A 10,881-nucleotide genomic window follows, 5' to 3' on the forward strand; every position below is an offset into this window, starting at 1 on the left:
GAGTGAAAATTCATTCCATTACTAAACTTATGGAATGGCCATTCCATTCTATAGTAAGATTAAATATTTTTGTAATATTTCTAATAAACCATTCATCACATTCTAGTAAGGCAAAAATCTTTCGTGTAGACAAAAAAATATTTCACATTCCATTTTTCAACTTCTTTATTGGACGTGATAAAAGTCTTTCACCTTATATTGCTTCTGAATAAACCCAGGTTGCCATTGACAAAAAGTTGCAGGATCTTCAACCAAATTGCAAGTATTAATCTCTTTATCTTCTGAGTATATCACTTTTTTCTTTTCTTTTCTTTTTTTTTTTTTCTCTTTTTTTTTTTTTTTTTTTTTTTCGTATCTTTGTGTTGAAACGCTTATATGATTTCTCCATCTTTTTCTTTTCGAACATTTATATATGGAGCAGTGATAATATAAAAAAAAAATTAACAATCATCTGGAGTTAAAAATAATATTTTATTTTATTTTAAGGTTTTTCTTTATTTTTTTCAATAGCAGTATTGGGCATCTTATAACATTTCATAGTTCATCGTCAGAATATTAATTAAATTTTTATTAAAAAGTAATGTAAGCCAATGAAAAGGGTATTTTTGACAAAAATCATTCCATTCTAGATATAATGATGGTCAACCAAACAATAGAATGGTAATAATTATTCCATTCCATAACGATTCACTGTGTCACTCCAAACAATGGAATAATATTCTCATTCCATTCCATTCTCATTCTCGTTCTCATTCCATTTCCAGCTTTATTCCATTCCATTCTTGCACACCAAACGTAGTCTAAGGGCGTTCAGAGCGTAGGAATAAGTAGAAAATATGGGAGAAAAGTGGAGAAGGGGCTGGTATGTGTAGAAGCGTATGGGGTGGATAGCCGCGTCAGTGTGCCCCATGCCCCTTAACTATCATATACTCCACAGACTAAGAATCAAGTAGTGTTTCTAAAAGCTAATTCTTCTTACTTTTTGGTGGATTCTTCACTCTCTCTCTTTCTGCCCCTTTGATTTCTAGCCGTTTGTAATCTTATTTTTTTTCCCATCAAACGATCTCTCACACACACAAAAAATTCCTTTTTATCCAACACTTTCTAACAGAAAAATCTGATTTTCATTCAGCAACGCTTTTTTAAATTCAAAGGCTCTATTCATTTTATATTTTCATTCAATGGTCTTTTCGTGACAACCCACCCCCCCCCCCCCCCCCTTTTTCCATCGAGCGGCTCTTTTCTTTAAAAATATTTTTACCAACAATTCTCATCATTCAAAAATTATCTCTCTCTCAATATTTCTTTTAGTTTCTTTCTTTACTCAATTGTCATCATTCGACACTCCATGAATACTTGAACTCCATTCTACTGCCTATACTTTAACCAATTTCCTAACTCCGAATTACCATCGCAATCCAATTATGAGTTTCACTCTTTAGATTTTTTCCACTCTGAAAATCCATCTTAATCCCAATCCGAATACTCATCTCAATCCCAATACTCTCATTTCTCATACCACCACATCCCAAATGCTTACCTCATCTCCATTACCCACCTCATCCCCAACTTGATGAAGCCTTTGTTTTTATTTATAATAAAGATGAAGACTCAAAGAAAAAAAAATGGACTTGAGGATGCAAAGAAGTGGACTTGAGGATTGAGATTAGATAAAATAAGTAGTTTATATGGAAATTGAACTATAGTCATTGGGATACTATAATGACCCGGATTTTCGGATAAATTTTTTTTCCGTTGTCTTTTCCCTTCTGAGTTTGGTTTCTTGTCGATTAGTGTCATCTCGAGTGCTCTGAAATGATTTATAAGACTCTTTTCTTTGGATTGACAACTTCCTTTGAGAACCAAGTCATTTCTATATTTTCACTTGTTAGAAACTATTCATTTTTCGTCCTTTTCTCTATTTCGTCTTTTTCCCTATTTTGTATTTTCCCCGTTTGTCACTTTGTTGGCGTAGCCACACTTCTTATGTTCGGAGTTGGTTTTTGAGTTCACGTATCTTCATTCTCAGTGGTTTCCATGAAATACGTATCTTTACTTTTGTAGTAAAGTACTCTAGTTGCTCCCGGTGTCCATAGGGGCATGGATGCACAGTTCTTTGGAATCTTTTTCTTTTCTTGGGGTGTTTTTTATAAATATCTTTTGAAGATATTTATTTCAGGGGTTTCTATGAAAATATCTTTTTGGAAGATATTTTCATTCTGGGGCAGTTTCGCAGTTTTAACTTTTAGGAGGGGCTATTGTGCAATTAATGAAAGTTATTGCTCAATGTCTTGTTTTGAGCCTGGATCCTCGTACAGGATTCATTTTCACTTTTCATTGAGTCGTGTACTCTTGGAATTTCCTCCTGATCGATGTTTTCCAGTTTCAGGGTTTCTGGCCCTAGTTTGCGCCAAATTTGTTTGGGGCATAACTTTCTGCTCGAGACTCGGTTTTTGATGCCGTTTCTTCCGTTGTTCATATTTTCTCATTTTGAATCTTTTTTGTTCACGGAGTTTTGCCGTTTGAGCGCGTCTGCTTGAATTTCACTTTTCCGGATCCGGCGGGGCCCTTTCAGGGCACTTTTTGAGATTTTCTATAAATAGGAGCACTTAAGAGAAAATATCAGATTTTTCTCTCTCTCTCCTTTCTCTTGGCGGGATCTCATGGCAGCCACGGCTGCCATGCTACTCTCTTCTTTTCCGGTCACTTCCTTTGGTTGAAAAGGTGTAGTACCTTTGTGTTTGTAGTTCCCCTCGCCGTGCTCTACCTTTCCCCCTTATTAGAACTCAGTTTTGGCCATTTCTTGAATTTGGGTTTGAGCTCAAGATGTGTTTTTGATGGGGCTTTCTTTGGATTCTTGTTCGTGGTGTTGTCCCCGACAAAACCTAGAAGTTTCGTCAGATTCGGAGCACTTCCATTTTGGTGGGGATTTGAGATTTCATCTCAAATGGAGGTAGGGAATGTTTTAGGATTATTTGTGTGTTGTATTATATGTTTCCCATGATTATACAACCTATATGTTTGCCTTGTATCAAATCTAGAAAGTTAGTAATTTTTATTTCTTTGTATAAGATTTAAAATTCATGATGATATGTAACTTTGATTTGGATTGTGGCATACTAGAAAGTTTAGTTTTAATATGTTGGTTAACATATATTAAATTGGGATTAATTAAATAAGGATTGCACTTTTTAATTAATATTTATCTTTGTCAAAGATTAAAGTTCATGGACATACCTTGCATGAAATTGAGTTGTATTATGCTTCTAAATTAAGTTTTGACATGTTGGTTAACATAGTTTAATTTGAGAGCATTTGGTTGACTATGAAAATCTAGAGGGTTTAATTATTTTTATTTAATTAAACTATATCTTATTATTCCATGGATTTAATCATGTTTTAGAAGTTGCTACTATTTTAAGATCATGGATTTAGACTTGTGGTGTATTCACTTGATTATGTTTTAAGCATTGAGTACCTTGTTGTTAAAATTATATTCATGAGAACTTGTTTCCAATATTGGATAATTATGTATGCCATTTTAGAATTTGAATCCTAAGACATGGATTGTGTGGTTTCAACCTACTTGTGCATGGAAGGTGGTTTGTATGCCTTATTATATATATATATATATATATATATATATATATATATATATATATAAAGTTTTGAATTTGATATATATTTTGGAATCTCTTGGGACATTGTTACATGTGACATGGATAAAGTTCAGCTTTAGTGCATGAGGTATGAGTTCTCCCCAATTGAGATAGTGTGCACTAGGGTGGTCTTCCTAACGGGTTAATGCCCAGAATAACCATTTTGTTCTCGGCGGAAATCCGAGACGTGATGTCCAAGTCTTCCACTATTTGTTTTCACACTTTTAGATTTCTAGTTGATAATTTAGAGAATCTATGTCATGATGTGTGGTATTAGATATTCTAACTATACTAAATTGTTATATTTAGTTGATCTCACACTTTTAGATTTCTAGTTGATAGTCTAGAGAATTTATGTCTTGATATGTGGTATTAGATAATTATACTAAATTGCTATATTTAGTTGATTTCGCATTTTGGATTTTAAGTTGATTATTTGGAAAATCTATACCTTGTTGCTTCGTGTAACCATGTTCCTGTATTGAGGCTTGGTGTAAGCATGTTCTTATATTGTTGCTTTGTGTAAGCATGTTCCTATATTGATGCTTGGTGTAAGCATATTCTTATATTGTTGCTTTGTGTAAGCATGTTTCTATCTTGTTGCTTTGTGTAAGCATGTCATATCGTGTTGCTATGTGTCGCATGCTCTTAGGTTGTTGAAATTGCATAAAGGATGTGTTTTATGCTAGTAATGATCTTAGATAGCTAGGATGCTCCCTGGGTCTCACCTTTGACATAGACGTTAGGTGGAATGAACCAAAATGATTAAATCATGCAAACTTGTAAAATGTAGGTCGATGCATGCTCATTTCCTACGAGTAGCTTTATGTTGCTCACCCATACGTTACTGGGGCATATTTTAGGTACAGGATTCAAGATATGGAGATTGGTACTTATCTTTGATGGTTTGGAGATTTGAAGTTTCTTTCAAAGCATTCTTATTTACATACAAGTGTTAGCATGTTCAAGTTTCTCTTTTGATGTTGTAGCACCTAGATAGGTTCAATATGCTATTTTTGTCTCGTTGTATGTAAAGTATACTTAAGTTAGTTGTTTGGAACGTATATGATATGTATGATTCGTGGCCAAGGGTCACCAACCTTAAAGATCCAAGTGTATGTGTTTAAATTGAAAGTTTTGTTCTTGAAATGTAAACTTTTCCAACTTTGAGGTTTGGCATGAAATTTTTTGTAAATGGAGTGTAATAAGGCCATGGGCCATTGTAGCATGTTTAAATATCCATATTACACTTGCGTGCATGTTTACATTATCACACACTAGCGTATTATGTGAATTGAACATGCCATGGGGGATTCCAAGTAAACTTTCAGCCTTGAGTGCATAACCTGAAATTTTTGCAATTTTTTGAGTCATTTCGGTCGACCGAAGCGTTTTTGGTTTTGTTTGAACCTTGAAACTTCACTTTCCAGTAGTCAAAGTCAGCGTTTAGGGTAATTTCGGTCGACCGATGGCTCATTTCGGTCGACCGATGGTTCCTTTTGGTGTAGCAAACCAACCAAGCCTTAACGACTTGTTTTCAGCTGAAATTTTGTCCATTTTGGTCATCTAATGGGTCATTTCGGTCGACCGAAATAGCTAGATCCCGAGGGTAGCTTCAGTCCAGTTTCAGCACTGTTCTTCCGACTTCAAATGACCATAACTCCTTCGTTTTAAATTCAAATGGGGTGATTCTTGAGCCTAAATTCATGAATTTTGAGTTAGATTTCCAATGGTACCAATACCATTCTCAGATTCTAATCACAGTGGGAGTTATTTAAGTTTTAATGAGAGTGTATCAGTTTTCGCTTAAACCGGAAAAGGGCGTTTTGTGAGATTCTTGTCCAATATTCTTAGAACCTCTTAGAAAGTCTTGAAATGATTAGATTAGGTTGTTTCCACCTTATTTGACTTGTTTAGAGTCAAGTTTCTCCTTTTAATGGTGAGTTGACCATTTTGCCCTTTGGTTATGGTTTTTGTCCGTTTTGACCTTTTGTTTCCACATGCGTTATCATTGAGCTTCGTGACATCATGGAAGGTCACATTGGTGTCTTAGATATGTTTTATATCTCTAAAGACTTTGAATTATCTTTTGCTTCCGCATTTTGGACTCGTTACCGGGTCAATTTTTGGTTCATCATTAACGAACCGGGTTAAAAAACTTGGGTCGCTTTAAGTGGTATCAGAGCTCCTAGGTTTGAATACCTTGGACGACGGGTTTGGGTGCATATCATGCTTATGTTGCCATGCTCTATGTGTTTATATGCTTCCTGATAACATGTTTTGGTTTGATAACATGTTTATGTGCTTATGTGCTGTATGTGGTATGCTATCTGTTTAGCTTGTTTTAATTCTAATGTAAAAAGCATGACATGTGACGTATGCTAGATTAGAATTGTATATGCATAACTGTGTTGCACATTTGGCATGACACGGGATTGGTCATTGAGGCACGAGTTGAGGTTGATGGTGATTGTAGTCACAGTTTCGTGTTAGTGTAGGTTGTTGTCGACCTAGCGTTGGTTTTGAGGTAGGTGGTTGGTCACTTTTTTGTTTAGCCTCTCATGAAGTGAGTCATTTAACGTTGCCATAGTGATGGATTTGTTGGTTTTGAGCTATGATAAGGTTATGGACCTCTTCGGATCCTTGATTGTTCGTAATGATTCCTCTGGGATTGCATTTTTCGTGGGCAGGTACGTTGTGGGCGGGTGTATGGCACTGTCATGCTACCGTACTGGCTAGCTACAAGTGTAGTTCAGATGGAATCAAGGTTGGTTTTGTTTTGATAGGCGTTGTCCTTTTGATTGATGATGATGATGGTTATTTTGAGGATCAGTTGTAGTGATTGATTTGGTTGTTGTTAGTAGGGCTGTAGTTGCCATTTTCTTTGAGGAGTTCTTGCGTGATGATGCTTTTGGGATCGAGTCGATTGATTGATGTTTCGGGTAGTGAGAGTACTGCACTGTTAGTGTCACTTGTAGTGTCACCTTTAGATTCGGAGTTAGATTGTTAGAGTCTTACCGTTGTGGTAAGGGCTCACGTTTGTTTAAAGATAGGTTGCCGTCGCATTGGTTTTGGAGACAGTTTATGACTAGGAATTGTCCTTTCTTTTCTTAGACACTCTAGGACATAATGTCCATAGGGTTCATTGTTGCATCATTTTTTATCTTCAGTAGTTTCGTTTGCTACCATGTTAGTAGTATGATTTATGTTATTATGATGCATGAGTAGGTGGAGGTCTATCCACATTTGTCTTCTTGTTGTGTGGCATTAGCATGCCTTCTTTATATGCTTAGAGATGCCATGTTGTTATTGCGCTCTAGCGACATGCTTTTGTGCTTACGTAGAGAAGTGTTGCATGTACCTTTGATTTTTTATCTATGTGAGTAGATTTACTTCTTGGTAGCTGCATTTCCTTGTCATATGCATGACTTCCAGGTTTGGTTTCCCCTTAGTCGCACGTAGTGTGTAGGTGGGTTTATGTAAGGGTTCGTTGTGAAATTCCTTGTAGAGGAGTTGTCACATTTGTTTTGTTTTGAGCTGTCTACTTCCCTAAGATGGGAAGGATGCTCCATTTTTGTGGTTTTCATATCAACACTTGTGGGAGGATATGGTTTCTTCTCTTTTCTAGTTCATTTCAGGGACCTCACAAGGAGTAAGTCTCTTTTCTTCGTTGCGTTATGCACTGTTTTGGGGTTGGTTGGTCCGTGAGGATCACTATCGTTGTCTTAAGTCCTTAGTGAGGATTTAATGGATTTTGGTCGGCTTATTTCCATGTAGGGGGTGAAGTCTTTGACCTTGTTGTCTTTCATTTCAGAGATAGAGTTATGGTGTTGTCCTTTTTAGGACTGGTGGTTCCCTTTCTTTCGTGTCTTCCCTTGGGGTGTTTCTGCCGTGGTTGTTGACGGTTGTGGTGCTCAGGGTAAGTTGATCGGTGAGAGGTCATTTTTTGGGGACTTATGTCTATATCATTAAGGATTTGTTTGATTGTGAGGTGAGCTTGATGCTCTTTTGAGAATGTCTTTTGGAGACTTGCTTTGGTTTTGGAGGCCTGGATGTGGTTGACTCTTAGGAGGAGTTTTGGAGGATTGCTGTTGGATATGGCTTGTTTATGGAGTTTTCTCGTCCTAACTATGGCTAGGCGTAGTTTTGAGGAATCGTAGTTCTGATGATTGGTTATGGATTGAAATTAAGGAATTTTGATTTAGCTTGGTGTTGCCAAGCACGATTTTGAGAGATTCATTTTGTGACCTTGGTTGTTAGTATTTTGATGTGTGTGCCACTTGCTGGATTTGTAATTTAAGGATTTAGTTATCCGTGATAGGGATATGGATTGGATGTTTGATCACGGTGATTGGTTTTGTAGTTGATCTATTTTAGGGAGAAATGTAGGACTTTCGATGAAATATCTTGTAGTGAGACTCATTTTGATTTCTGGAGGTTTTGATTTACTTTTCAGGTTTTGGGATTCTCGATTGATGTTATTGGTAGTAGCATTTTGAGGCATTAGAGTTGTTAGTTTTGTTGTATTGAGGATTTGAGGTCTTAAGCATAGTGATGCCTATGACATTGTTGTCAGAGTTTGGGATTGGCCAGGATGGTTTAGAATGTCTTTGGGCTATATTCCAACTCTCACAGATGCCTGGTCCCCATATTGCTTTTGGCTATGATCGTTTTGTGACATTGATGTCATTGGTATCGAGAGTTCCATGGGTAGACCTAGTGGGGGCAGGTTATGAACTAGTGTCTTATACTGTCATGCTACCATACAAAGTTGTGTGTTGTGGGCGAGTACTAGTTGCCGTCGATGCTACCTTACTGATGAGTGAGTGTGGGCGGGCACTAGGCACTGTCATTGCTACCACTCATTTGAGTACGTCGTAGGCGGGTTCCAGTCGCTATTCGTACTGCCACGTTGTCTTTGTTCTGTACCTTGATTTGATCTGTGATGATCTTGGAGTTCATTTGGTAGTTGTTTATGGATCGGTTTGGAGGTTTATCAGGAGGAATGCTTACTGCTGTTGTTTTCCATTCTTTTGTCTGACCTTGGGTTCAGTGTGTGAGTTCTGACTTGTCGTGTGGCTATATGGTCACTTTTTCTTTGAAAGGTTGTCTTGTCGTGAGCACGTGGGTGCAAATGACATTGGTTTGGGGGTTTCTTTTCAGCTTTGAGGCTGCTGGTGTGGCGTGTTATGTGGGGTACTTGGAGATGTACTCCGTAGTTATCCTGGTTTCGCCTTTTTGTTTTGTTGGGGCTGGATTTCGGGGATGAAATCCCTTTAAGATGGGAAGGTTGTAATGACCCGGATTGTCGGATAATTTTTTTTTCCATTGTCTTTTCCCTTCTGAGTTTGGTTTTTTGTCGATTAGTGTCATCTCGAGTGCTCTGAAATAATTTTTGAGACTCTTTTCTTTGGATTGACAACTTCCTTTGAGGACCGAGTCATTGCCATATTTTCACTTTTTAGACACTATTCACTTTTCGTCCTTTTCCCTATTTCATCTTTTTCCCTATTTTGTCTTTTCCCCGTTTGTCACTTTAATGGCGTAACCACACTTCTTGTGTTCGGAGTTGGTTTTTGACTTCACGTATCTTCATTCTCAGTGGTTTCCATGAAATACGTATCTTTACTTTTGTAGTAAAGTACTCTGGTTGCTCCAAGTGTCCATAGGGGTATGGATGCACAGTTCTTTGGAATCTTTTTCTTTTCATGGGGTCAAAAAAGCATATACCCCACAAATGAATACTAGTGTGCGCCTACGCTAGTGTAGAATCCTAGAGTGAATCTCAAAACAATCACAAAATCAGGATGATGTGGACCACAAGTGCAAACAAGATATCAATCTTTTTAAAAATTTGCTCCTAAATGGCATCCACAAGGCATACAAGGAGTATTGGACTCTCAAGTCAAGTAATTTTTAAATTTTAAGCAATATACTCCTCAAAAGATTAAAATCACAGTTAGTCATGAACCAATCATAGAAAATCCCTCAAATACACAAGTCATGCTCAAAAATTTGAATTGAATGTAAACACTGCAATTAACACCCATTACCCCCAAAATTCAATGGCACAGTGTCCTCAATGTGCAAAAAGAACAAAGGAAAGAGTATACCAGTGCAGCTAAGGCAAAAAATGGCCGGGACATAAGTATCCAAAGTGGGTGGTACAACCCCCCCTCCCCCCCTCCCTAAAACCTGGAATTGACTGCGGTCTTGGAAATATGGCACTGGGAGAAAATCTCATCAGATAACAAAGGGGATAATAACAGTGCACAGTGGACATGCAAGTGTAAATGGGATAATAAATGAACTAAGGAAAGAGGAAAAAGGATGATCCTGAAAAATTTTGGGTAGCACTCTCTCACTGAAGTCACTGGAATACATCTGATAATGGAGTTAAGGACAGATAGATGTATCAATATAGGAATCTGACATCCAAACATAGCATGTATCAAAAGAGAAAAAGAATGTACAGTACATCACAGTATCAGGGCCAACAGACTAGCCGCAAAAATATCATAACAGTGTCAATGTAACAGTATTAGTCAAATATCACAGATATAAAATGATATGAAAGAGAGGTATAGAGATCAGGCAGAGGATGTAGGATGAGCGGGGCGTGATCCCCGAATATCTCCGGATAAGTCCTACAACATAGCCATGACGTTTGAGCGGAGAGTAATCATGTCAGTGCTGAGGATATACTCATCAAGGTTGACAAGTTCAATTTCCCGGTTGATTTTGTGGTTCTTGATACCGAACCAGTTGCCAACCCTACCAATCACATCCCAATCATCTTGGGAAGGCCATTCCTTGCCACTGCAAATGCAACCATTAATTATAGATCCAGAGTTATGGACCTTTCTTTTGGTAACATGATGGTTAAGCTTAATATTTTCAATGCAAGTCGACATCCCATAGATGAAGACGAGTGTTGTCTTATAGATGTCTTGGATGAGATTGTGGAGGAGTTCATTCCTTCCATGATTATAAAAAAACCAACCGAGGATAATCTTTCATCTCTTCTATCCGAGGATCCTCTTATATCTTGTCTCCTTGAAATGTATGAGAATTGTGGGTTTGATAATGAAGGGTCAATGAGTGAGGTTAATGACTTAATGGAATTCATTTCAAGCTTGGATTTTCCACCTTGGAAAGTTCCAAAAGAACCTTTTCCTCCACTCTCTAGCACTCCACTGGTCCCATCTTTAGTCTCTTCACC

This window comes from Cornus florida, unplaced genomic scaffold, assembly GCF_030987335.1.
Source record: "Cornus florida cultivar Cherokee Brave unplaced genomic scaffold, ASM3098733v1 CherokeeBrave_3.0.0_Hap2_Chr10, whole genome shotgun sequence".
NCBI lineage: Eukaryota > Viridiplantae > Streptophyta > Magnoliopsida > Cornales > Cornaceae > Cornus > Cornus florida.